This window comes from Anser anser (assembly GCF_964211835.1).
Source record: "Anser anser genome assembly, chromosome: 10".
NCBI lineage: Eukaryota > Metazoa > Chordata > Aves > Anseriformes > Anatidae > Anser > Anser anser.
In genome coordinates, this window is record NC_139730.1 from 7071341 (window position 1) to 7098754 (window position 27414).

At 47.9% G+C, this 27414-nt stretch overlaps 1 protein-coding gene and 1 long non-coding RNA gene across 7 annotated transcripts in view; one reads left to right on the forward strand and one right to left on the reverse strand.

Annotated features, from left to right (window-relative positions):
* Window positions 1-25222, reverse strand: part of SV2B (synaptic vesicle glycoprotein 2B) — a 63112-nt gene extending 37890 nt beyond the window's left edge. The window contains exons 1-2 of one of the 4 annotated variants that reach the window (XM_083849907.1): window positions 24658-25222; window positions 19828-19935 (exon numbers count right to left, since the gene is read on the reverse strand). The gene's annotated coding sequence lies outside the window, so the exon portion shown is untranslated. Of the gene's footprint in view, window positions 1-9604; window positions 11509-19827 lie in introns of those variants that run through there. The other 3 variants (XM_083849906.1, XM_083849905.1, XM_083849908.1) reach the window with 3 other exon arrangements.
* LOC310904739 lies at window positions 91-9593 on the forward strand. 3 transcript variants are annotated; one of them, XR_014588589.1, is made up of 3 exons: window positions 91-459; window positions 793-8497; window positions 8613-9593. It is a non-coding gene; the product is annotated as an uncharacterized lncRNA (long non-coding RNA). The 3 variants fall into 3 exon arrangements; XR_014588590.1 differs by having other exon boundaries at window positions 1273-8497; XR_014588591.1 differs by lacking the exon at window positions 91-459 and having other exon boundaries at window positions 473-7966; window positions 8425-8497.
* Window positions 25223-27414: the final 2192 nt, after the last annotated feature.

Consider the following 27414-nt stretch of genomic DNA (forward strand, 5'->3'; position numbering starts at 1 on the left):
CAGGTGCAAAGCTACTTGTTTACTGTTATAGCAATCAGCTGTCACTGCAAATACTCACAAGAGGCTAACTGGGTCTGGACAACAGAGATTTAAAAATCAAAGCTGCCTCATGCATGTCTGTAACAGGTAGCTATCTTAAAAAGAGTCTGAGCTCTGGATAAAGAGGTTTCTCTTGTTGTGGCTTCAGAGGAGAGCTCTACATTAAGTGAAAACTAAGAACAAAAACAATTTTCCCCTAAGATTTTTATTAAGAAGTTATTTAATAGATATGTAATGCAGGTTCAGAAACTCTCCGTGGAGCTTATTAAGCAAGCTATCTGTGCCACAGACCCTGCATGAGTAGCTGTGAGTTAAAAGAAGAGCAAGATGTTTGAAAGCCATTGGCTTGAAATCACCTGGCTCAAAGAACTGGTTTCAGCAGTACAGATGGCACCTAGTGATTGCTCCCCTGCAGCACAGGTAGGACATGTAAGGTAAAAGTCCTCTGTTCAGCGTAAAAATCAATGATTTTCTCTAATGTGCTGCTGGGATCTCTGGGATGGGACTCATTTATTCAGCTTGCTTATGCTGTAAATGGGAGGATGATCAGTGCTGATACAGCCCGAGTATATTGAGAAATGAAGGGAAAAGAGAGCTCAAGCAATTTGGTGTGCTACCAGCAGATCAGATTAATTATTTAACAGAGAAAGCAGTTCGAAATTCTCTGCTGCAGAGTTTATTGAACTTAAGTTGTCTTACGGTTCCTGGATAATCTCTATTGATCTGTGGTGGTTTATACATATTCCTGTGCAGGTCCATACCATGTAAATTTTATTTCACCGTGGCAAAACACCTACTTTAATATGTTCTGAGCATCCTGCGTTACTTTGCTATAGCAACATAATTTCTGTGAAGAGAAGTTATGTTTGAAGATCATGCGTTTACAATAGCTTGTGAATTTGGGGGCACAGCTGGATGTGGTATGAATGTCAGGAGTCCAGCTGTTTTTTATTGAGCCATCCTGATTTACATTAAGTAAGAACCTGGCTCTACTGCTCTAATGCTGTTACACTTTTTTGTGCTATTCCATCCCCAGTGTGCTGAGGGAGGTTTCTGGTTTCCAGCACATCAGGCACTAAAATCCAACTGCCTGATGTGGCGGTGACTTTCACAGCGGAGTGACTGTGGGCTGAACTTGTAATCTGCCATGTTACATTATGAACCGAGGGACAGAAAGTCCCCTAGATTGTTAAGGGAGATTATATTTTAAAGCCTGATATTCTTTTGGTACAGATGCTTTAAAGGTCATAGCTAAGACAGTCTGTGCTGCAGCAAGCTGGCACAGTGAATATGTAGCAGATGAAAGAAGGAACAAGCATCAGTCAAGCAGAATAAACAGCTTTTCTGAAGTTAAGGACACAGACTAGTAAATTGGGTGTCCGTGAGATACAGAGGAACATCGAACAGTAGGAGTTGGAAACCAATGGCTTAGCAGCACAGAGCTATATAAGGAGGGCCAGACTACACATTAGGATTCCAGAGAAAGGCCCTAAAAGGTCAATTTGACAAGCTGAATATGGATAATGAGTTGAGACAGATGGTATAAGAGTATGGCAGTTAATAAATAATGAACAGACTTGCTTCAAGGAGCAAAAGGAGGGAGAAATCACAGCTGAGAGCTTAGTCAGAAGGGAGGAGGTGAAGGGGAAAAGAACAAAACCGTGGATGATGGGAGAGGATCACAGCAGGAGGACTAGTGGGAGAAGTGTCTGATTTCAAGTGCCAGAACTCGTGGAGATGGTAATTTACGCAAAGACAACTTAGAAATGCATATGCGTGAACTGGAATTTGGCCATCTTGTTGAGATTAACTTCTTTTTGCTGGAGAAACACTCGTGGCCTATAAACGTCTCCTAGATGCCTATTCCCCCTTCTCTCCTGTTATCATAGCACCTAAGCATCTTACAGTGCATCCTCTGTAAGGCAAGGAAAAGTTCTTAGGCTTGTTTAACATATCACAACCTGAGGCAAAGAGAGACTAAGGCTTCAACTGCACGCTGAAGTGCTCTGCACTGCCCCGGAGTCCCAGGGCCCCAATGGACCAGCAAGCTGAGGATTTCTTCAGCCTTCACACCCAGCCGTCTTTGACATGACCAAAATAAAGGTGAGCATTGCTGCCCCACAAATCTCTTCCTAATGTGGAGCTGAAGTACAAACCCTGACCTGGATACCAAGCAATGCTCCCAGATATCCCAAAGCAGATGTAAATCAGGGAGCTTTCTTAGGGTCACCCAGGGAAGCCATACCAGTGTCAAACACTGAACCCACGTTTCCATTATGTCCTTGTCTTTTTCAGTATCTTAAAGCTAGAGTCTCTGGGGCTTTATTGCTTATTAATGAACCAGCCCCTCCATCAGCACTTTACCTGGCAGTATAAACCAATAGGTAATTCAGTGCTGATTCAGAAATAACTGTGCCCTGGTGCCCTCTAATGAGTTTGAGCATTTCCATGTGTACATGCCCTTGGACAGCTTCTAAGTTTCCTGGGCTTGGAGGCCCTGACAAGCTCCAAGAAATGACTGTAAGCAATAACCTTGGAAATAAACTGCCTGTGATTCAGCAAATTCTGACCGTGTCAGACAGCAAGCATGCCTGATTAACTACGAACTGCTTAGCTCATTGGCAAAGATGTGCCTCTAGCTACAAAGGGGACTTTTATTTCATCACACTTACAATCTGTGTTATTAAATAACGAGCTACTTAATTAACTAATTCATTAATACAGGGCTGTGATGAATAGATTTGCTCCAGTGGCAGAGTCATGAAAGCAAATGTAACCCTGAGTGATTTCCAAATGCTGCTTTCTTTCAGAAGGGATTTAATTTGAGCAAGTATCTTTATGAAATCCCTCATTCTTTCTACTGTCTCTAGCTAACAGAGTGGCATCAAGGTCTGCTGTGTCTGTGTCACTCCAGCACTTTCTGCTCTTGTCCTTCCCACCTTTCTGCTGTGCCAAAACCTGATGCTCCCCCTCTGGCTCCTCTCAGATGATGTGTCTTCAGAGCAGTTGTGCCACAAAACCCCTTTGTCCAGAGTCATCACATTGCTGCAGCCAGGGTGCAATGTCTCATCGTTGTCCAGAGGAGGCCACAAGGATGCTCAGAGGGCTGGGGCACCTCTCCTGTGAAGACAGACTGAGGGAACTGGGGTTGTTCAGCCTGGAGAAGAGAAGGCTCTGGGGAGACCTTATAGCGGCCTTCCAGTACCGAAAGGGGGCTGCAGGAAAGCTGGGGAGGGACTCTTGTTAGGGAGTGTAGTGATAGGACAAGGGGTAATGGCTTTAAACTAAAAGACGGTAGGTTTAGATTAGACATAAGGAAAAAAATGTTTAGTATGACGGTGGTGAGGCACTGGCACAGGCCTGGTCCTGTGGGAGATGTCCCTGCCCATGGCCAGGCGGGGTTGGAGCTGGAAGGGCTTTAAGGGCCTTTTAAAGTCCTTTCCAACCCAAACCGCTCTATGATCACGTCCTATTCAAATATGAAATGACTGTATTTTTTCAGTTAATGTAAAAAATCAGCAGCCTGTGCTCACCTTCCTGTTGGTGTGGGACTGACAAACCTCCCCACAAACAAGAGACAGAAGGACATTTCCAATGCATTTCACACCAAGCCTTTGCAGGGTTGTTCTCTTGTTTTCCAAGACAGTGTCAAGAAAGGGCTCTAGCACAGAGATTTCCACTGGCTGAGCACCTTCCCTGCAGGGAACTGTTCCTGCTATTGGGAACAGCTCTTTCCCTGCCCAGGGTGCTCAGGCATCAGTCTCTAGAGGCAGTTGCTTGCCAGCTCCAGTGAAGTGTACCAAGGCACTGGCTGTGCCAGAACACAGACTCATTCCAAGAAATCCCCCGTGCCGCAGCCTGTCACAGTCACAGCCAACCTTATGCTTCCATCGTGCTCTTTAGTAGGTTTGTTACTTATGCTTCCTCTCAGAGCTACATGAAAATAGTCTCAGGAAGTGTAGTTATCGCAAAGCTAAGATTTAGATCAAATAAGAAGGGTGATTCTCAAACTAAATTCAGCATCTTTCTTTTTTTTCTTTTTTTAAATGAGCCCTCCAATACGATTGTTTTGTGGCCACAACAGCTTTCCAAATTGCAAATGCACTGTTCATTATACACCTTGCCTGTGGAGAAATGCAAGTGCACGCAGCAGCAGATTTAAAAAGATGTTCACTCTGAGACTCCTTTCAAGGTTATTTAACAGTGAAAGTACTGGAGCAATTGTTTTTGCTCCATCTGTTTTCATAGCATTTTGATTGCTTTGACCATTTTTTTAGATATGAAATACTACTGAGGAGACCTGAAATTTGTAGCATCCAGGATCATTCAACAGATACCATTAAGTGTTTATCGTATTCACAATGCACACCCACAGAGTGATGTTTTCTTCTCTAAGAAGGCAACTTGCAAAGCCTATCTTGGCTGGGAAACTGTACTGTGAATATCTCAGATGTCTGGATCTTTGTAAAACCTGCTTTTGAAACAGGCATCTTGCAGGGAAAAAAAATATATATGTACATATATATATATATATAAACGAGATTTTTTTATTTTATTGGCTAGCTGTGCAAACAAAAATTGTCATAGGGTCTGGAATATGTTGGTACTCATTTAACAGTAACACAAAACCTTGCATACAGCAACCCTACGTTTATACTCATGTTTTACACCCATGTGGAGGCTTCCAACTCACAAGAGCCCCCAGCAGTTTCTGTGCACTCATGCAGCAGAGAAGGAGGGCAGATAATTTGAGCTCATGTAGTAGGCTCCCTAACAGCGTGGAAAGAAGGATTGGCAGTATTTTTTCCCAGGCACTCCATATTCCTTTCTTGTCCTTGCAGGAGTTTTTAGGATAGCTCTTTGCAAGAGCAACTCGTTTATGCAGAGCCTTAAGCACGGGCAGTATCCTGACAGCCCAAAGTCATGTAGTTCTCAGCTGTAACATGGGTCTCCTACTGTCTTCTGAAACTATGTTCATGCCTCTGCTGAATTGGCAAGGAGGAGGAGAGAAAGGGGAAAGCACTGATACAGAGCCAATATTGCAGCGCCCAAAGAGGGAGAGAAAGCAACAGCAGGATATGAGATATATATATATATAAAAAAAAAAGAGGTAGGACAAGGCAGGGTGAAGGAGGGGGAGGAGAAGATGTAACAGTAGCTGGAACACCCAGTCTTGGAAACTAATATTACCTTGAGACAGTAAAAGGGCAAAAACGATGCAGTTAGGCATATGCGCAGTGGTGAGAAGGCAGCACATTTGCCGCCCAAACAGCCTAATAAATTCCTGTGTTCAGGTTGGACGTTAATGATGAAAAAGCTTCATCTCCAAAAATTAATAGCTTCAATACATCATCAGGCTATAGCACCATAGTTCATGTGTACGCAAGAGAGAAAATCCTCAAAATCACCTGTCGAGGCAGAGAGATTTAGCTATTATTTATTACTTAGCGTGACTCATGCTTGTGGGTAGGAATGCGGCAGTACATATGGGAGTTAAAGTCAAATTGCCATCAACGCAATTTATGCCAGGAAAGTTGAATTCAGGCTACTTCTGCTTATGTTTTACCTACGAGGTTTCTGTAAAATATGGTAAGGAAAAGGTTTGAAAAAATACATGTCTGGGCAGCCATTTGTCGGGACTCAGGAGGGTTTGGTTAGAGGAAGGATGGCTTAATGTCTTGGGAATCCCTTGCTGGGATCATCAGGGCCATGTTGACTGCTTGTTGCTCTGCCATTTTGATGGTCTTGACATTTAGGAGAGATGGCCACGCTCTCTGTGCTGCAAAGCCAGGCACAATGGGTCTTAAAGAGCACAGAAAGCTACTCCTGAAAGGCATTCTAGGGAGTGCTTGCCAGGATTTGGGTATGACTATTGCCAGCCCTTCCCGCAGCAGTGCACTGCCACATGGCTTCTGATGAGCATATGAGCAGGATCAAAGAGTGTGGGCTTTCCTTTAGCTCCTGCTTTCCTCAGTGCTCAGAGGGGAGCTCTTAAATTTGGCATAGTGTGCAGCCCGAAGTGTGTTATTCACACCTACTCCTACTGCTGATACTACTCATCCCCACCTAGCTTTAGAGATCACGTCCTGCACCACCGTGCAGAGCTCTATTTTTGCTCCACACTTGAACCCCAAGTTAGCTGGTGATGCTTTTCTGCAAGACTCCTTCTCAAGACTGCTGAAGTCAGCTGGTGGCAGATGGCACTGGTGGCCAAATGGCTGCTGAAAGCCCGACCTGGGTGGAAGGAAGGCAGGACAAGGCAGCAAGCTTGGCGAGGGGTTTCCATGCAGTACTTGCCTTTCTTATCCCTCGTGTAGGTGTTGTTTCCAAGCTTCCTCTGGGACTTAAGTATTTCTTTCAGCGTGAAGGAAAAGGAAAAAAAATCAGGCTTTTTGCCCTAAGACAGTAAACGGGATGAACTTATCTGCTGGCTCAGAATAGGAGACAATGAGACATCAGGAAATTCGTGAGACAAGAAATTGAAATCCCACACAAGCAAATCCCTATCTACAAGTTAGCATAAAAGCAGAGGCCTTGACTACATTGAAAACAAGGACAGGATGTGTCTGAGGGAAAGGAGACCATGAGCTTCATTGGCCTGGACAATCTTTTTTTCTACTAGGAGAAAAAAGTTCTTCAAGATATAAGCCAGCTATCAAGAGGAAAACTTCACGGTTGTGTTGCCTATTCTGTTGCTGTCTACTGAGGACGTTTGAGATATATTTGCTGCTGCTCATTGTCAGAGGGGGGATCCCAGGCTAAAGAGCTCCCTTGGTGATCATTTCTGGGCAGCAGTAATAGGAAGGTTGTGAAATGGCTTCCCTTGACCAGCTAAATTGGGGTTATTCACATAGAAACGACACCAGGAGATAGTGCTATCACAGCAAATGGCTTCTGCTCCTGAGAGAGAAGAGAGAAATACAGTCTGTCACACTCTGAGTAAATTTAAGACAAAATAAATTCAAGACTTTTGCTAGAAGCAGGAATCCTGGATGATATAAAGGAGAAAGCAGGCAAGCAGTGGAGTGTGAGAGCAGGTGTCCTCCAGATGATGAGCCTGGGGGGATTCGCTGGCAAATTTCAAGGGGATAACAAATACTTCAAGGCAGATGGTGCTTCTTCAGGGGAAAAAGGAATAGAATATCCCAGGTGAAGGAAGTGGCAAGAAGAAGATGATAATCAAAAGTTATTTATCAAAGTGTAACATCAGGCTGACTTGAAGGGAAGCCAGGGAATGGCCTGCAGACAGTGGGTGGATACAAAGCCTTTCATCTCACCCAGACGAGTTGGGGAAAAAGATTTCTCTCTGATGACACTTCAGTGACCAATGCAAAATACGGTGCTGGCTGCAAAACTTCCCTGATTACTCAGGAGGAAGCAGCCACGGCAATGAAACCCAAACGCCAAGCCTGCAACAGGTCCCTTGGCCACAGGCTAAGCAGAAGGGGCGAGAGCTGACCCCTCCCCTCAGAGGTAGGAAGAGGAATATGGACCTATGATTAACGTATCAGTTTTGGACTTTTGACATATAAAATCCTTTCTGTGTAACAGAATTTCTGTAAGACGTCGTGTGACTGCTGTCTCTGCCTCTATTTCCCCTTCTCAGAAGAGGATTGATTGCTTTCCGCCTCCCAAATGTGCTGTGAGGTGCTTGGGAACGGAGGCAGGTGATATATCTCACCTGGACAAGGGCCATCAAAAGGCTGTTACCCGGGGAAAGTGGTATGCCTGTGCCGTGGTGGAGGTTGGATTTCAGGGCCGTGAAGTCACTGCTTTGCCCGAGCACTAAATTCACTCGTTACCTTTCTCCTGTGAAGTGCAGATATGAGGAACCCAGGAAATGGGTACGGAACAAGGGCAGCACCGAGTCTCTGCAATTCCTGTACATATGAGAACCACAAATGGATCTCATGATGGGCACAGAGCAGTGAGTAAAAGACACCGAAGAGTCTGTTGTGTTTTAAGCTGCTGGAAGATGGCCAATACCGCCTGTATTTGACAGTAAATGGGTTTGTTGTGATTGGGCTAAGATGGGTTTTCAAACTGGTCTGTGGAAGGAGTTTTGTTTCCAAACGTAAAATGTTTATCAGTTCCCCATGGAGAAGCTGAGAGTTGGAGATGCCTTGGATGGTGGAGGCTTCCCAGGTTACTAATAGTCCTGATAAATAGTGCTGATGGTTACTATTCAGCCCTGCCAGGGCTGGTCCTGCCCAGACCCCCACGCTCTGCAGTGCTGCGGCCCAGCCTTTCTCCCGGGGCACTCATAGGCCTCATGCCCCAGCTCTGCCCCAACACGATGTGCTGGATGTTCACAGCTCACTGCTTTTCACTGCTGTGTCTGTTCATCACCCCACAGGACACAGGTGTGATATTTTTTTTCCCCAGGGCTAGTGAGGAAAACACAAGCTAGCCACGCTACACCTGCAGACTACACCAAAACAGATCCATCATCCTCCAGGTGAGGCAGTTGGCCTATCTTTTTTTTTGTTGCTGTTGTTGCTGATTTTTAAAAAAGCCAAATTTCTTGTAAACTTTAGTGGCTAAAACCAGTGTCCATCTTCTACAAAGTGCAGGTGACAGCTTTACATGCTTCCTAAGTGCCACCTGCCCAGCTGTCCCCATCGAGGACATCCAGGAAACCCAGGCTCTGCAGGAGGTCTCTGCTTACCAACTGCTGCATGGTGCCTGAATTTGGGGTACTGGAATTTGATATAAGGTCGAGAAGATAGTAGACATTTCCTCTCTGAAAGTGATATCCTTGGAAATTCAACTGTGAAATGAGCAGGATCTCTGGGAAATAACCACCTGCCTTCTTACAATTGAGTCTCTTGCTGGAAGCTGAGAAAACATTTCTTTCTCAGAAAGACTGCTGCTGTGTCTGAGTGCTATAAAGTCTGAGGGAAATCCACCATGGTCGGACAGAGGGCATCAGTCCAAGGGTGTCACTCAAGCAGTGGACTGCAAAACGTAGCAGGGCTCCATGAACCCAAAGCCATCCCTCATGCTTGCCCCCTGTAATCCCCAGGGAGCCTCAGTGCTGTTCCTCCGGTCCGGTGCCCGCTTCTGTCCAGCTCATCTGGGGTGCCCTCCTCGCTCTGAAAGCCACTCTGTGGTGACACAGCCCACAGGACAGGCAGGGAATTTTTTACCTGGCTTCTCTTTCTGCCCCCCATCCCACGTGCGTGGCAGGAGGGAAGCGACGCCCGCAGCTCCCTGCAGCGGGGGCTTTCCCCGCAGCCTGACATCACGCAGAGAGCTCCCTTGGCTCGCGGACCGCGCTGATTTCTTCTGGTAGAGTAACCCTGGTTGCCAAGTGAAGGCAGAACTGCTGATGCTTCTGCACAGCACCCTCAGCACCTGCCCCTGGCCATGGATTAGATCCTTTCAGAGTCGTTCTGACACGACCCTGACAAATCGCCAGCTGCGCTGCTGCAGGTGGTCGAGGCACCGCTAACTTTCTCTGCTGGAAGGTGCCAAAGCTTCCCTGCCCTTCCTGGCTCCTTCCTAGCTCAGGCATCCTGTCTGATTTTTCTTAACACATTTGATATAATTTGCAGGAACTTACCAGCCACGTTGGCTCGTGCTGCTGGTCTGTTTGTCCCTGAGCTCCGCGCTGCTGATGAGCAGTATCTGATATACTTCAAAGGACGTGAAAAAGCAGCCATGCTTTGCTTGCTCTGTAAGCCTGTGTGAAGTGAGGAATGGAGAATCCAAACCAACCCCCTGAGCTGATCAACTCTACGAAGCTAAGATCAGAGGATATTTAATTAGGTTCCTAATTACAGTGCTTATTAGCAGTCGTAAAATCACCAGGGTTTGGATTGCATAGCAATGGGAACGGTGGATCTCAGAGATATGCATCGCATAGATAAACATGATTATTCCTCTGGCATGATCCCAACTGGAAGAATAGCATGCTGCACCATAAACGGCTGAAGATTTACCTCTGATGTGTCATTTGTTCTTTCCACAATAAAAGCAATATTAAAAAAAAATTACATAGGCACAGTTGGGTTCAAATACCAGTCAAGACCCACAGTATTTCAACCATAAAGTAAATTCAAAATAAGAAAAAGAAAAAAAAGGAGCACCATAGGAAATCCCCCACGCTACTTAAAGAAATACAACATTATTTCTATTTTCCGAATCTCTTCTAAAAATACAGCTCTGCTGACAAGAACAGACATTTGTTTCTTCCACACGGTTCTGACTAAGAGAACCCAGCAAACCTGGAGTCCACTGGAAAGATACTGGAATAACCTTGGGTATTAAAATTTGAGTCTGAAGTGTTTTTCTCCTCCTTGCTTGCCAGTTTGTTTCATTCAGGGAGATAAAGGTAGGAGAAGGGGCCAGAAAATTGTCCAATTTTCTATGAAAAAAAGGCAAACACCCTTTTTCTTCATAACAGTCAATATTTTTCTTCAAAATTTGCCAGGTTTTCCCCAGAGATACAGAATTTTGCAGTGACTTCAGTCTCTTCCAATGAAAAAAGGACAAAAGGGAATGTCTGCTTCTCAAGCATTTCCAATTAGTTCAGAACAGATTTTTTTTTTTCTTTTGAGAATAAAACGTTTGGATGAAAATTCTTTGAGCAGAAAGAGGGAGCATGTTCTCCAAAGATGGAGAGCTTCTCGTTTGCACTAATAGATTGGCCTCGCTGGAGTGTAAATGGACTGTCCGTAGTGTCCAGCTGGACCCAGCTGCACTGACGGCAGTGGCAGAGAAAATGAAGGAAAAAGTGCTACTTAATCCAATGTGAATGCAAGAACAAGGAGAGTGTGAGCTGGCCAGGAAGGCATTTCAGCTGGGAACTAAAAGGAAAGTTTCAAAGCAATCAATGAGTCAAAAAAAAAATTCTCTTTCTCAAACAGAGCTGGCTAGGTTTACCTGGGGAGCAAATGAGGGGACTGGCCTGGAGTGCTGCACTCCTGCTCATCTATCCCCAGGTGCACCAAATAAGAAATCAGCTTGGCCAGGCTCTGGGGCATTTGCAGCAGATGTGGAAACCTGAAATTCAGCCTGAGGCTGAAGTTTAGACAGTGCCTGATGCCAATATTCCTGGGGCTGAAGGACAGGATGCATAGAGTACGAGGAGCAGGCGGATCAGTTGAGGATCAGTTGGTGGCCACTGCATGTGCTTGACTGCTGGCTGGCTCTGAAAGAGCATCCAAATGCCACCCAGCATTAAAGGGGATAAAGGCCAGGCTGCCGGGGAGGTAAATCCAGGGAGCTTCATCTGTCTGAGCATTTTGCTTGAGTCATCGTTGCTTTTGCGGTGGAGGAGCCCTTCACTGCAGGCAGAGCAGAGCCTCAGGGAGCGTGGAGACTCATGAAATATAGATAGGAGCCAGGCAGGCTCCTAGAACAGGGTAAATACAAGCACGATAATTGGCTCCATCTTCAAGCAAGAAATGTTTTGCATAAAGATGCAGAAAGGGCTTGTTCGGTAAACTTTGATATGTACATTTGACTCAGCAACTGCTGGGGAGAAAGGAAAAGAAAGAAAAGAAAAGAAAAGAAAAGAAAAGAAAAGAAAAGAAAAGAAAAGAAAAGAAAAGAAAAGAAAAGAAAAGAAAAGAAAAGAAAAGAAAAGAAAAGAAAAGAAAAGAAAAGAAAAGAAAAGAAAAGAAAAGAAAAGAAAAGAAAAGAAAAGAAAAGAAAAGAAAAGAAAAGACCTTCCTCCAGTAACTGAGCTGTAACTGAACAAGCAACTCCATTTTGGCCCCTTTCTCCTTTTCCACTCTCCCTTTTTTCCCTTCACCCACTCAGCAGACTGTTATCTCCAACATCCTTTAGAAAGAGCACCTGATGAGCGCCGACGTGGTGCAGATGCAATACGCTGATCCAAACTACTTACAGCCTGCGTAACACACCCAAAGAAAACGTCTGTCTGCCTGGAACAGGCAGGAAACAAATCGTCGCTGATCCTGGCATGGAGACAAGGCAATGGCTAAATGGGTGCTGTTGTTGTGAACATTTGTTCATGGCTCTTTTCCAGCTCAGGGACGTGCACACTCACTGGGATGCTCTGAGTTGGTGCAAGCTCCCTGTGGGGTCACTAAAGGCTTTGTGGGTCCTCTCTGTCCTTTGCATGGGAGCTGGATCCTGAGAGATCTCTGCCTTTATGTGCTTTAACCATGCATGGCTGGTGAGAGCAAGCCTCCACTTCTGCAATGACATTTTTTATTTCTAAGCACATCTCAGGAGCCTCTTAGGCTTACCCTGATCTTGGAGCAAGTAGGTTTTCCCCCTCGGTGGGGAGATGAAATCTGAATGATGACCTCCCTGCAAGCACAAGGCTGTCCAGACATGGGCAAACAGGACCAGACCGATGCAAAATAAAGCCATTCATGGAGTCTGCACTGAAATCTTACATAGGCATGCCAAAATCATAGCATTATTTCATAGCAGGTATGAGAAAAACAAACAAACAAAAAAAACAACCAAGCAAACAAGAAAATAAATCCCACAACCGTTAGTTAAACCCCTTCCTTAGAAATGGAAAAAATATTATCAGGTCCTGCATTTGACTGTATATTATTTGGAGACGGAAATTCTGGATGGTTTTAATCAAATGCCTTAGCTGAGTCTAGTAGGAATAAAATCTGATTCAGGTATTTGATTTTTAAAGGTAATAGGAAATATTTTGTTTTGGAAGTCTTCCAGCTGGAATATTTCTGAGTGCCAAGATAATTTTTTTTATTACAATTAGGAAAAAATAATTGAAACTGAACAGCTACACTAGACACTCTGAAAGAAAAAATAATAATAATAATAGTTTATCAGATCATTTCCACTATGAACAAACATCCCATTCTAATAACACCACCAGTCTGTTTTTTAATTTAGTTTCAGATATATTATGCATCAGAACCTCAGGGCTGTGGACGAAACCAGATTTGATCAGCTGCGAATTCATCCATGAGCCCTGTTGTGATTATGTTCTTCTAATCAAGTACAATTACCAGTGATCACGTAACGCCATTAAAAACCGCTTAGGAACTGATCAATGGCCAGCACAAGCTGAACTGGTTAACGTAATTTTTGAAATCAAGTTTCAGCATTACTTTCAATTAGCTCTAAAGAATAATGGCACTGCATAGCGAGCAGCAAGTTCTGCAGTGGACATACCACCTTAGTCTGAACAGGAAAAATAGATACGATCCCTTTTTCCTCACCACTGAAAAAAAATTAGCTGCTAAATTCCTTGACGGGTTTAGCAAACCTTAAAGCAAACGCCGTCCGCGTCACTTAGGATGAAAGAAAGCAAAGCTTTGCTCATCTGCTTGCTCACAGGCGTTTCTGCTGAACTCCTTATCACAAGGATGCTACAACCAAATTCTAGGAGTACTTAGCTGAATTGTGGCAGATTTCACTGAATTTATAGGTACAAGAACAAAACAACAAGAAACCAATTTTCCACACCGATTATATATATAAGAAGGTATGAACAGCTATGTTGGACACTCAGACAGCAAAAGTAACTTTGTTTTCCAGGACAAACGTGGCTTCTCTGATTGCTCAAAGTGACTTAAACTGCTGGCGAAGCCCTGCAGCTGTCCCTGCTGGGATGTTCCCTGCAGCACAAACCCCACTGAGAGACAGAAATCACCACATCCTCAGTGGAGCTGGAAGCAGAAAAGAAACTGTTTTGCAGAAATCCATGAAAGCATGAATAGGCGTCGTTTCTGGGACCTCCGCGGGAGGCTCCACGAGCTTATCTGAAAGCTCAGGGGGGTGATGGGAAAACCCTGCTACCCACTGACGGCAGAAACTGATGGGAAATCTCTGCCACCAAGGAAGCCTGCCCCTTTCGTGCTCTGTAAGGAAGGCACCAAGCCACAGGGCTCCGGAGGTTCCCAGCCACGTGCAGCATGGAAGATGCCCATAGCATCCCCTTCACGTCCTTCTGGAAGATGGGATTGAAACAGCAGGCCTGACTGGGGAGCAGGAAAATGGTCATTTTTTTTTTCTCCTTCCACCTGAAAACAACTCTTCTCTGTCTCTGAGATTTGGCTATGCCGCAAGGCGGTGATGGACCTTCTTCCCCCTAATCCTCCAACCCACCACAAACCCCTTCTTCCTCCCTCCTCTCCGCCTGTGCCTCCATCCATCACTTCCTTTCCCAGGGAAGTCTGGAGGTGATCCTGGCTGCAGCCTGGAGCGAGGCTGCTGTGTGCTCACCCACGTTGGGTGTCCGCAGCCGTCGCCTTTGAGCACCTACAACAGCCTCCGATGCCAGGGGTCCCTCTGATAACTCAGCCTGCCCCCCAGCTGCACTAGCTCCTCCCTGAGCTCTCCCACAGCTTGCCTTGGAGTAGTAAAAGGAGTAACCTAAACCCACGTCCTAACAGCACCTTTCTGCTCAGACCCACAAAGCTATTTTTGCTCCGTGTACGCCCCCCCCCCCTTTAAGCAAAGAGCAACTGTGCCAGCGCAAACTTGTCCTCACGTAACTTCGCTGCCATCCAGACGGAAGCTTTCAAGCAACAGCAAGCAGACCCTTTCAATATTTAATCAGCTGCATGGCCTGAAACAGCGGGTACCAGCCCCAGCTGCCTGTGTGGAGCAGCCCAGGGGCGAGCCTGTCGTCCTCCCGGAGCCTCTCTCCTCCTTCGCGAGCTCGGTGTGGTAGGAAGCCAAACGGGAGCCCTGGCTGCTGCTTCAGCTTTCAAACAGCATGGCTTCGAGGCACCTTATTTTTCATTCCTCTGTTCCAGCTTCTCGGCCGCCTCCCAGGTGTGAACCTTGCTTTCTTTCCTGCTGATGGCTGGGAAACTGCTGTGCTCAGCGCCCTGTAGCCGTATGTCAGCAGGGCTTGAGCTCTCGCCCACTTCTCTCTGTGTAAATCTTGGCTGCGGGCAGGACTGTGCAGAAGTTGCATGCATTAGGCTTTTCCTGATCCACGAACATTTCCTACAAGAGGACCAGGGTCCTGCACCCTCCCTGAGCTGCTCAGCACCTTGCAGCCCCCCAGCGTCCCCTCGAGGCTCTGGTTTCTCCCTCTCCCACCGGAGACGTGGGGCTGGGGATGTCCGTGCTGCACAGCACCACGGGCACTGCGGCACGAGCAGCACCTCTGATAGTTTACAGTGTCTGAGCTCCTAAGTGTAAAAGATATCCTGCTAGCATAGTAAAAAAGACACTAATAACCCACCCCTAACTATCCTCATCTAAAAGAAAAAAAAATGCCCAAAGCACATTCAATTAACGATAATAAATGCAAGATTAATTACAAATTCTCCGCTTTGATTCACCATTCTCCAGCTCTGAGAACACACCTTTGCTTTCCCAAGGTGGCACAACCTCAGAGCGCAGCCACAGTCACCAGAAGGTTAATGGATGGCAGTGGGGACCGCAGGATTTGTCACACACACATGCTGGCCCCGCTGGAAACGGGCTCCGTGCTCCTTCTATGCTGGTCACAGCCGGACTTGGCTCACCAGGGAGGTTCAGCCTCCACCAAACCCAGCAACTCTGGGCCCGTGTCACAAGTGGAAAAGATCCTTAGCTGCTCCTGAACGCCAGGAAACCTTGACCTGCCAACTGCAGCTACACATCAGGAGAAGAAACCACTGGGATTTCTCAATCTGTGTCTGCATATAAATCATTTAACACCCCCTCCACAAGCGCTCTTAATTAAAGCACGATCGATCCCTGCAATGAGACAGCCCTGTAAAAATATCTGTGAGTTTGGACTGTGAATGCGTGTGGGGTGGGGGTGCAGAAGGACACCTCCTTAAAGCTCCCCAAGTAGGGGCTGGCCTTGCTGGTGCCCGCTCTGAGCTTCAGGGGAAGTAGAGAGGAACTAGGGTCAGACTTCCTCACTCGTGTCTGCTGAAAGCTTTTGTGAGCCAGCCCTCTGTTGTTGCAGGTTTTCGGAAAAGGCCCACACCTGTCGTGTACCCAAACTCTTTGCACCCTCTCTTCCTCCTCCCTCCCACCGATCAGGGCGGTGAGCCCTGGCCCCCATACAGGGAGAACAGAATGGTCGCTTTTCAATTTTATTATATTATGAGGTGCCATATCCCTCACAATAGCCCATATATCTGTGCTTCTGGCAGAAACCCAGAAGAATTTTGCTTATTTTACTGGATTTGCAGCCCTGGGACTAAAATCGGAATCCACCCACCCTGGGATAGCTTGCAAATCTAAAGGAGCTTTTACCCATTAGTGTTAGCGTCTGCTGCAATAGATCCTCTGTGCCAAGTACAACAGGAGAAGGATTTTTTTTGTGTACTTCCATTCGCTCAAACCTCGCCAATCTCTTGGTCATCATCGTGGAGGCATCTGATTAAACCTGTCTTTAAACTCCTACTCTGGCTGTGCTAATCCCCCTATGACCGTGCCTCAGAGGAAATGGCAGCCACCAAAACAAGATGTCACCAGGCTTGTTTGAGGGCTGTCACTGCTGTGTCGGGCTGCTTCATAAATGGGATTCCCCAAAGAAGCCTCTGTCACCACCCCTATGGGGTTTTCCTCCGGCTGCCACTGAAGAGGGAGTTGCCGGGGGCATCCCACATGCCCGAGGAGAGCAGGGTGTGAGCTCAGGAGGTCAGGAACCTGTGAGCTGCAATATTCAGAGTACTCAGAGCTGGTAAATCTGCAGCAGCCTGAACACGTGCCATAAAGGACAGGACAAACACCCCACGGAGGAGGCCAGTTGTTCTCTGCTGCCCGGAGGCTGTGCTGGGAGCATCCCTGAGACCTGGCTGTGCCCACCTGCACCGGGGCACGGGACCCGTGTTCAGCTCACCACTGCTGAGTAAAACACAGGCATCACACATGCAGGAGCAGACTGGCTCCCGTTGCACTTTCCCCACGGTCAAAATCTCCTGCAGGGATTTTGCTCACCCTCGTACATTTTTAACACCCCACAGAGTTCGTGGGTGGGTGTTCCCCCAACTACAGGTCCTTCTTTTTATAGAAAATGCACACCAGGTAAGACTGACTGTCGTATAAGCCAAACTAGGCCGGGTCGTGACACCCTACATCTCTGGCACACAGTCAGTATTAAAATCTGACTGTAAGCATCCACTAGGACAGCACAAGAAAAAGAGATGAGTTGTCCTTCAGGTGGCCTGAGCTTCCTAGCTTTCTTGCCCTGGCTAAATACCTTTTCATTTCAATTTCAATTCTCTTCACCTTTTTCTGACCCAGCCCTCCTTTCTAATTCATTCCAGACAAGGGAACCTGAAAGGCCACCGTGTACCTCATCTTCCTTATCCCCCCAGACACCAGCGTGTATCGACTGGCAGAAACGTGACGACAAAGTCGTGACTGCACGGGAAGAACAAACAGGCTGAGCAGATGGGCTGTGAGGGAGGAAGCCCTCGTTTAAAACACAAATAGCTGGTGATAATTTAGCAGATGTGGTAAGAAAAATCCGGAGAGACGAGCACGAGGTGACAGGATTCCAATTTGAATCAAATATTGTGGAATTTTCCCAGGCCAGGAAATGTTTCGTCTTCCATCTCCTTGCTTATCTCATCCTAAAGAGATAATGACACTGATGCTAAGGGTCTTCACATGAATGATGTAGGGTATTTTTTGTTTAGGGTTTCATACGACTCCCTGCCCTTACCAAGTAGACTTTTCACAGGAGAAATCCACCCTCTGTAGCCCAAATGTCCATGAGAAAATATTAAAATTCAAGCAGAAGTCCAGAGTCGAAGACTTCAGAACCTTTCCTTCACTTCCCCAATACCAAATCAGCATCTCTCAGGAAATATCTTTGGGATGCTATAAAAATCTATACATCTAGCATATTGTAATATTAATTTGGCCCTAGAATTTCATCTTGGCAGGTGTACCAAAACTACCACAGATGGGTATGAGGATTTTCTCTTTATAAATATCACAGAGTACATTAATTACACAGAGGAAATGAACCCTTCTGAGCAGCACCGCAGCAGGGACCAGGAAAGCACAGTCACCCCTGGCCAACACCTCAGGTTGAACGTGGGAGAAACATCGGGTGCACACAAACACACGACAGATAGCAAAGATACTCTGGCGTCAACCTCCCTTCAGAGTTTATAACCTAGTTCATCAAGAAAAAAAATAAATATGGAAATTATACACATTTCTGGTGCTCAGAAGTGGTTTTCCTGCAAACAGGGAATGAAGGATTTTTAATCGTTTGAAACAAACCATTTTTTTCCTTTTTTTTTTTCAGTCAGAGGAAGCAAAACCTGTCCTCTCTAAGATTTTCCTACTGATACAATCATCAGACTTCCCAAAGACAATTCCTGCACTCTTTCCCTCTTACACAGTGCTGGGATTCAGACACACAGAGCTCACTCCACTTTCCTGTATTCACTTCACCCACTGGTCGCAAGACACAGATTTTGTACAGAAGATTGTCACCCTGAAACCCACAAGAAAAAAAAAAAAAAAAAAAAACAACAAAACATGCCAAAATTTGCTGTCTAAGAGAGGAGGATCCTTATCTTCAGATTTAATGTAACCGGCGCCTGAAACTCCAAGGATGCTCTAGAGTGAGCGCAAGGACCAGAGTGGCCCACTCCAAGTGTCGAGGTGCCCGACATCAAGGAGTAGGAAATGGGTGAGTTTGGTGCAGGTGGAGGTTTCTGCATGAACACTTCATGAGAGGAACATTTTTATAAACAAAACACCCCTGCAATTTTCTCCAGGAGTAGCTTTTTTAACTCTGCCTGTCATAAATAAATCCAGAAATAATTTGGTTTTTTATCAAAAACCCAAATGTTTTCAAAAGCCTCTTCTCACTAAATGATCTTAGGAACTACTGGATCGAAGCACCAGGTTTTGGGTGGAATACAGGTCTGCGAAGAAGGTCATAGCTTTGTACCTGTCAGCAAAATTGCCAAGGCTTCATCATTCCATCACTCTACTATTTCCTCCCCCCTTTTTTTAACTTTTATTTTATTTTTATTTTTTTTATTTTTTCCCAACAGGAACATTATCTGCAGACCTCTGTGGATTCAATGCCACCAGGCTGCTAAGGCTGCTCTTAGTTTTATTACTCCCTGATCCTCTTTAAACAAGGGCCCTAAATTCATCCCTGGTCTACTCTGCCAGCAGTCGACATAGACGCAGGACGCCCATTTTGAGAGCCATGCGAGTTCAATCGACTCGCGGACCTCTCATTCAGAGTAAGCCAATGCCCAGGACATCCGACAGCTCATGGTCCACGTAGTCCGGATAGAGCCTCTTCCTTCCTAGCACCTGCATTTGTGCCTCCTTATATAGCAGATACTTGCAATGCCTTGGGGGCTGGTTTCAGGGGAAAAACGCAGTGAGACCTCACACCAGAGAAAGTTTGTCAGCTAGAAAAGTTGATGGGCTTTATGCACTGACTTAGGGGCAAGAATTCATGAATGACCATGCAAAACTCCTGCAGTGAAGAGCATAGGACCTAAAAAAGCAGCATTTGGGTAGCAGCACCTGCCCATCCTCTCCAAATATTCCCCAGACCAAGCTGGAAATACCACAGGAAAAAAGAAACAGAGTGGGCAATGAAACGGTATGCAGGTTAAAGCTGCTCTGATTGCCTCGGCACACACATTGTCTGATCCGCTCGGCTCCCATCCTCTCACTAACAGTAATTAAATTGCTTTGATGAGCACTGACCCCTAGAAAAGCTTCAGTGCAAACCCAGCTGGCTTTCATTGTGTTTGTTTTTTTCTTTTTTTATCCTGTGGCTTTTTCAGCTCCCCTCCCTTTGCTTTTTAACCCCTTAAACCTTATTACTTTTACATCCCAACTGCTCGTCCAGAAAAGCACCAAGAGAAAAGCATCTCTTACCAGAGCTGGGAAATATTTCATCGCAGCCATTCACCATCCATTTCCCTTCTTTCCAACCCGGGGAGCCGCTCCTGAAAGGGTCGTCCCTTTCCGCTAGGATGTCACAAGCTGGAGATTAGAAGTAAATGCTCTGCAAGCCAAGCCGATCAGCCCACTGCGCCCGCGTCCAGGTGCTGAGGCACAAGCAGTGGAAAAGTCCTTCGGGCAGCGGCAAAGCCCGGCGCACACACACAAGCACACCCCAGGCACAAAGCGACGGGAGCGGGGGGAGGCTGGAGGCAGGAGGGAGAGCAGATGGGAGGGGGGTGGCTGGGGGGAACCAGGCAGCGGGAGATGCTAACGTGACAGATGTGTTGACTCCAAGTTAAACAGGAAATCGGGGATGCTCGGCACGCGGAGGAAAAGGCACCAAGCTCACGTTAAAGGCAAAGATCTCCCGTGGTCTTCCCCCTTTTTGCTCTCGCTCTCTTCCATCCAGGATTTCCCCGGTGATTTGTAGCTCGAACCTCGTGCTCAGAAATAAGGCAGAGCCTGCACAGGCAGAGCAGGTGCTGCAGGGCCAGCCGAGGTGTTTCCCTTCCTGGCTGGGAGCTGGGAGCCCAGCCTTTTATTCCCCTTCCAAATCAAACTGCCACAAAGTTATTTAAGTGGCATCCTCTAGATGCTGAGGGTAAACGTGGGAATGCTGAACAGCAGGACGAGGCTTTCTATTTGTCCCAGTTCTGGGCAGGGGAAAGTACAATAGGGTCTAAATCTCAATTTAGGTTATGTAGGATGTAGAGCAGAAAATAAACTGATTTAAATGCAGGGAAAAAATAAAGTGTGTTGGTGTATTTGGCTTCCCCACTAGCAAACTCTACTTTTCAGCAGTTGAGTCGGGGGTGGCCAGGGTGAGTCTGGGGGACGGCAGCTGCACCGTGAGGGTCCACGGGGTGAGCAGTGGCGGAGGTAACTCCACGACAAGGTGGCAGGACCCCCAGTAAGTGGTAAAATGCAAAGATAAAAGACTGATTTCCTTGTTAAGGCATGAAAAGCTGAGTGAAGGAAGACAAACCATACTGTTCTGAGATAGATTCCAGCTTCTGGAGATTAAGGGAGGAAAAGCAAGGGCCCCTCCGCACGCCCAGCCACAGATCAGCAGTGGCGCCGGCTCTGTTCCTCTCAGAAGCAGATTCCCCTTTTTGGCTGTTGGTGCAATCCTGCCTCCTTCCTCACGTCCCATTCCCCCCACACACACTCGCTGTCCCCGAGCTGCGTTGTTGGCTTCCCTTCAGCGTTTTAATGGAGCAGTGACAGCGATTCGTTCGCACTCCGAATAGCTGAGCCTGAACTTGCGTCCCCAGCACTGCACTTCCAGAGCCAGCCCGAGCAGGTACGTTGGGAACATCTTCTCGGGGGCACTGGCTGTGATCCAAGAAACACCCCTTTTTCTGATTAAAGGAACAGCTTGGAAAAGCCTAGGGAGGAGATTACACCTGGGGAAACTGCTGCTTTGGGTCCCTTGTTCCTCCTCCTACCTGCTGCCGCACTCCCTCGTCTCCGCAATTATTTATAAAGCTCCGCGTTCTTTCCTAATCGGGATGCCATAATGTTCCTTTCTGTGTTCCTCTTTGTGCCACACACGTCACTCGGGTGTCACTCTGCGCCTGGGCCCCCGGTGACCTCCGGGAGCGCTCGGCAGGGCTGCCAGCAGCGCCGGGAGTCACCAGCAACCTGCCCGCACCTCCGCCTCCCTCCCCTGCCGCTGCCCTTTCCAGCAGGGGAGGCCTGGGGGGGGTTTAACACAGTCTAATCCCCAGGCTGGATAATTCAGGGAAAGAGGATTAGCCCTTCTGTACAGAGCCCTCGCCTAAATATAGAGCGGCCCTCACTTTGTGTCGCAGCTCCTTCGCTCTTCCCCGTCCCACCCCAGGGGATGTCCCAAAGCGGCTGCAACTGGGGAGTTACAGCACGAGAAGAGCAAGGGCGAGGACGCACTTCTGGGAAAGGCAGCAGGACCCTTGCAGACTCGTCCCCAGGTGTATATTTTCTCCCTAATGACTGCCAGACTCTCTCGGTAGGGTCACAGCTCTTCCTGTGTATTTGGAGACCTGTGCCACGGTCCCAAACTACAGGGCGTGACAGCAATGCCTCGGGAGGATAAAGGGTAGTGCTAAACCTGGATAATCCCACTGCAGGATGCTGCAACCAGCACAGCCACCCCAGGGGCAGGTACTTGTCGGAGAGCTGCTGAGAAGGAAAAGCACTGAGCAAGGAGGGACCTTCCCTGCTTGTCCCTTCACAGAAAGAGGGATAAAGTCAGGACCTTCGGTCATCCTCTTCCTCCCGTCCGCCCCAGACACGAAGTGAGGTCTGGCACAGCCACCACAGGCTCTCTTTTCCTCCTGTGTCTTTATTTGGCTGTCAAAGCCCTAATGGGTCCTTCAGTTACTGTGATGTTAAACGTTCATTAGCATGGGAGTAATTCCATAATCTTTTCAGACAGGAACAATTTCATGAGTTTTCAGCTCGTGATCTGGAAAATTAATTTGCCGACCTGACAGCGCAGGAAGAGAATTTTGGAAGCAGGCTTTGGGCTTTGGCTAGGACTGTTCCTAGCCCTGGAATTTGGTACCTGGGCCAGCAAAGGGGAATGGTGAAGCCGGGGGCTGGCGCTCGGCGTGGGCGAGGCGGGGAGCCTGACTCATGCTGCACCAGGCGCGGGCTCCTCCAAACCCCGACCTGCCTCGCCGTGCTGCACGGGCTGCAGAGCATCACCGCGGGTCAGCGGGGGCTCCTCTGCTTGTTGCGCCTCTTCACTGCACCAAAAGCAACACTCCCAACCCAGGGGTTATTACGAGCAACAAAAAACCCTTCTTCAGCACCCTGCCTTTTTCTGTACTAGGACAGACCGAACCAATTCTTATTTTGAATCTAAACTCATGTACCCCCTGTACCAAATACCAGGTTGTGTGCTCTTACACTCATCACGGGACCTTCCACATCCACTTTAACAGCACTTCCAGAAGTTGGTGCCCACCCCCTACCTGCAGACAGGCAGCCAGATTTATGGAGATTGCCTGCATGGGCCAGGCCGCCTGGCTGTATTTTGGGCACCACCTGGCTAAACCCGGCAGGAGGATGCACAAAAGCTGGGCTTCCACCTCCAGCTCATGCCCCTCAATAAATATTTGTCAGGTACCAGGGACTTTCACGCAGGGATGTCCCAGAACATAAAAAAGGGTGCAAATAACAGAACTACTTCATGGGGCAGAGCACTCTCTGCTGGGCAAGCTGACCAGGATGCTGTCCTGTGGGGTGCTTTCTCTTTGTCTTGCTTCGCTGCTCTGGTAGGGTTCCTCCAGCTCTTCCATTACACCTTGCAAAATCATGTCGGGAAAACCAAAGGTGTCAGTTCAGATCTGAACTCCCAGATCTCCCGCAGGGAAGAGAGAGGTTCCCTTCCTCTTTCTGCTGCAGGATCCGACTCCTAGCTCAGTGCTTCACCCTGAGATGACCAGTGAGGCATTACTGTATATTCAACCTATATAGGCATATATATAAAATAATATATCTGCCTAAGTACGGCAGATAATTAGCCGTTTCCTCTCTCTTCCCCCAAAGGATAACACCGGGGAGCCAGAGGAGCCATGAAGCAGCAATTTTCACGCTAGGTCGGACACATGACTTACTCTCTTCCTGCCTGTAATTTCTGCCCAGACCTCCCATGGCAGAAAAGCCCTTTAAGCTCTACCACTGTGCTTAAAAGCACCCGATCTCAGCACAGCGAGGGTTCCTCTGAGCATTGCAATCCTCCTCACCTGTACATTATAGTTGATGAGTTGTAATTCTTTTTTTTTTTTCTTTTCCTGAGACAAAGTGATCCATTACAATTAACTTCTCTGTGAATCCAGTTCCTATCCGTGATTTTTAATGGGATCCTGGCATTATGAATCATATTACTGCAGCTAGATGAATATCTCCCTTGAACGACATTTGTCCTCTAGGAGAAAAAGCAGTCCCCGCAGAGATGTAGGTCTGGATGTGTTGTGGGGAGCAGAGAGGTGCACGCACACACGCACAGGAACTTCCCACCGGAGAACCCACGTCCTGCCACAGTCACCGGTCAGGGTGCCAGCCCCACCAGCACCCCAAACCATCGCTTTCTCTCCGTGGCTTCATTTCATCCTTCCTAACAGAGGTGACGAACTGCAGTTCTCAGTTTTAGCTACGTTTAAGGTCTCCCAGGGTCTGGGGAGGACGATGACAAGGGGCAATCCGAAGGGGTGCTGGCAGCGAGGTGTGCAGCGGGGTGAGCAGAGCCACCTTGGGGTGCTACACCCACACCCACACGGGTGCGCAGAGCTCCCGCATGGACACAGCAGCCCCTTCCCCTGTGATCTTTCTTCTCCACCCCAGCCCACCCCGACCTGGACACACACCGTGAGCACTCATCTAAAAATTACGGGAGCCCAAGTGAAGAGTACAAAAGACAGCAGCACATCCCCTTCTGGAGAGAGCACGGGCAGCTGGGCAGCGTGACGGGGCGAGTTTGCATCGCTGCTTCACTCCTGGCTGCCCCGACACCTCCAATCTCCCTCCACTAACACAGTCCCCGACGGTTCCCGTGGATTCATCCCAACTCAGCCACCGGCTCCGCATCCTTAAGCATCTTCATTTCATGGCATCTCCTGTATTAATTTTTAGACAGAGCTTTGCCCTGCCTCTTACACTAACCTCCCCGGCACTCAACACGGAGACCCCAGGAGCTGCCAGCTTTCCATCAGCCTCTCCTCACCCTTTTTTTTTTTTTTTTATATATGGAGCACAGAGGGAGCACCTCGCTCTTACCTTGGGCACCCCGAGTCGTGTCCGGTGCTGCTGGCTGCGCGGCGCAGCGGGGCGTGCGGCAGCGGGAGGCTCGGAGCCGGCATCTCCTCTAGCAGTGATGCAGTCCTGCCGGGCGCTGCATGCCAATGATGCAGCCCTGGGGATCCCAGCCCAGGGAGCCCAAGGTGGGGAGGGAAACGGGGGGCTGCTCGCCCCACCCGCAGCGCCACCCACCCCAGCCCTGCTGCGGAGCCGAAGGGGAGGGAGAGGAGGGATGGGAGAGAGCGAGAGGCTGCACAGCAGGCAAGGAGGGAGAGAGATGAAGCTCGTGTGATTTCCTCACGGTAATAAAACCCAGCCCGCTGCCTCAGCGTTACAGCTCTAGCAGAGTTCTGCATTGCATGGTTTTTTTTTTTGTTTTTTTTCTTATTTATTTGTCTTATTTTGATTTTTACTGCCGTCATGCAGGCGTGTTTCTGCAAGTAGAGGGGATCCCAGCATGACTGAGTATTATTCCGGCACCCTTCCTCTCTCCACTTTATGCACTAACCCATTGCTGCATGTAAGACCCTGTCCCTGGGGTGAGGCTGGGGAAGGTGTTGTTTTTTTTTTTCTTTACATGCCACGTTTAGGGGATAATCCTGCTGCAGAATAAACCTCTTCTGCTTAAATCCCCCTTGTATTTATAAACTGAGAGCTCATTGTCAGAACACCAGCAGCAGAAAAACTCCCAGTGTCCGTGCAATTTCGTGCTCGCAAGAGACCGTGTGGGTAAAAGTGTGGAACTTGTTCTGCTGCAAAGATCCATCCCAAGTCACTTTGTAGAATTAAAAGAGGTAAACAACGCAAAGAGGCATCTTACTGGGAAGTAAGACACGCGGAGCTTGGCTACGCTGCAATCCAGTTGTAGGGCTGTCACTCTGTAGGCTGTAACTCTGCTCTGGCTTCAGCTGAGCTGCCTGGATACTGGTCACAGCAGCACAGAGCTCAGGCTGAGATAGCGTCTGGGCAGCTCCCCACAGATCTGGCACCGTTTGCTCACCTCAGTGCGGTTACGGTCCCGCAGCTTGCCTGCTTAGGTCAAGCTGGGGACTGCTCGACAGGCTGCTCCCAGCACCAGACTGCAGTGGGGCACACTCTCCACGTGCCCACTGAGTTTATAAGAACTAAGAAAGCATTGCCAGAGCGGCTGGGGACGGGGGGCACACCCTGCAACCTCCCTGCTGCAGAAATGCCAGATTAGTCCAGATGATGGGGAATAGTAATAGAGATTTTCACTGGCAGATTTCCATTGCTGCTTCTGATAAACTAAAATTAAAGAGGAGCATGGAGCTACAGGCTTCTCGGAGGAAATGGGGACTGAATTACCCAGCAGCAAGAATCCCGTGTACTTGCCAAAGGGACAGAGCAAAGATTTGGGACTGCAGACCCAGCCGTTCCTCCCGGCTCCATGTCAGCAGGTGACAGCTACAAAGCCACATCTTTGTCCCATGCCTCAGTTTCCCTACCTGTGAGACTCTGCTGGTGCTACTAGCCTCTCCAGGCTGTACCAGTACTAGGAGTCATCATTCACCCGGCTGTTTCCAAGGCCTCTTTGTCCTTTATTTTACAGACCATTCACTTGCCTCAGCTCACCTGATGTGAATCTCCAGCTCAAATGTGTTTGCAACTGCTGACGGCGTTATAAATGAGGCCTAAAAATTCTTTCTTCATCCTATTGTTTACTGGTGCAGTTCCTGTGACTGTACTGGTGGCACCACTTCTGTATGCAAAGTCCAGGACGTGATTAATACACTTATTTTCACTCCCACTCATTTAAAAAATTGGAACTAAAATCTGAAGTTCAGCTTTATTCTCTCCAGGGTGATACATTAGCGTAATTGCATTTTTTATTTGGTACAGTGCATTGACTGCTTTGATGTGGAAGCACTTCAGAAGTCAAATTATTATCAGCCCTCCTGTATGCTACAGGCCAAGGCTATGGCAGAACAGAAAACAAAGCAAATCTATCACAGGGACACTGAGCACCACTTTGTGTGCACATCACCCTACACATCATTTCTCCAGCTCATTAAATCTTCAAATTCTTCAGATCACAGTAATTCTGCTTTGTGTCAGATTCATTGCACCTTGCGTGGGTCACGGTCAGAAAGTGCAGCACCTTTCTTGATTGCATTTCCCCAGAGGGGGCTTTGGGGCAGCCCCAGAGGTGCTTTCCGAAGTCCACTGCAGCTGCTCTGCCTCGCGTTGCCTTGCATCTGCAGCTGGCATCACGGGGAAGAAGCAGCAAACCAGCTGAACAAGCACCCCACCGTTCCCGCTGGGCTTTTCTCAACGCCCAGCAAAGCCCCTCACTTCCATACCTGCACGGCTTTCTGCTGCCTATGCGTGATAGAGCTAGCTAGAGTAAATTTGTATTACGTCTCATTGCAGGATAAGCAAGGAAGGGGACAAAAAACCTGGGAGGCGTTCCTTATCATTGGACTGTGATCATCAGTGCTTTTAATTACCTCTGCACCCCAGGCGCATCCCTGCCTCTCTCTGTTAACTGCTGCGTTGTGGAGCCAGGCAAACAGGGGAGCTCCTCTTCCGCAGCTGCTCAAATGCTGTTGGGAAGGCGCACAGGGGAAACTGAAGCAAAGCAAGAAGGCTTACAGGCTGTCCAGTGAAAGGAAGGTAATTAGAGACAAAGAAAGACTCCAAAACACACAAGCAATGCGTATTTCATGGCTCTGCCGGAGCTATCGCTTGCAAGCCAGGGTGCTTGCTGTGAGAGGC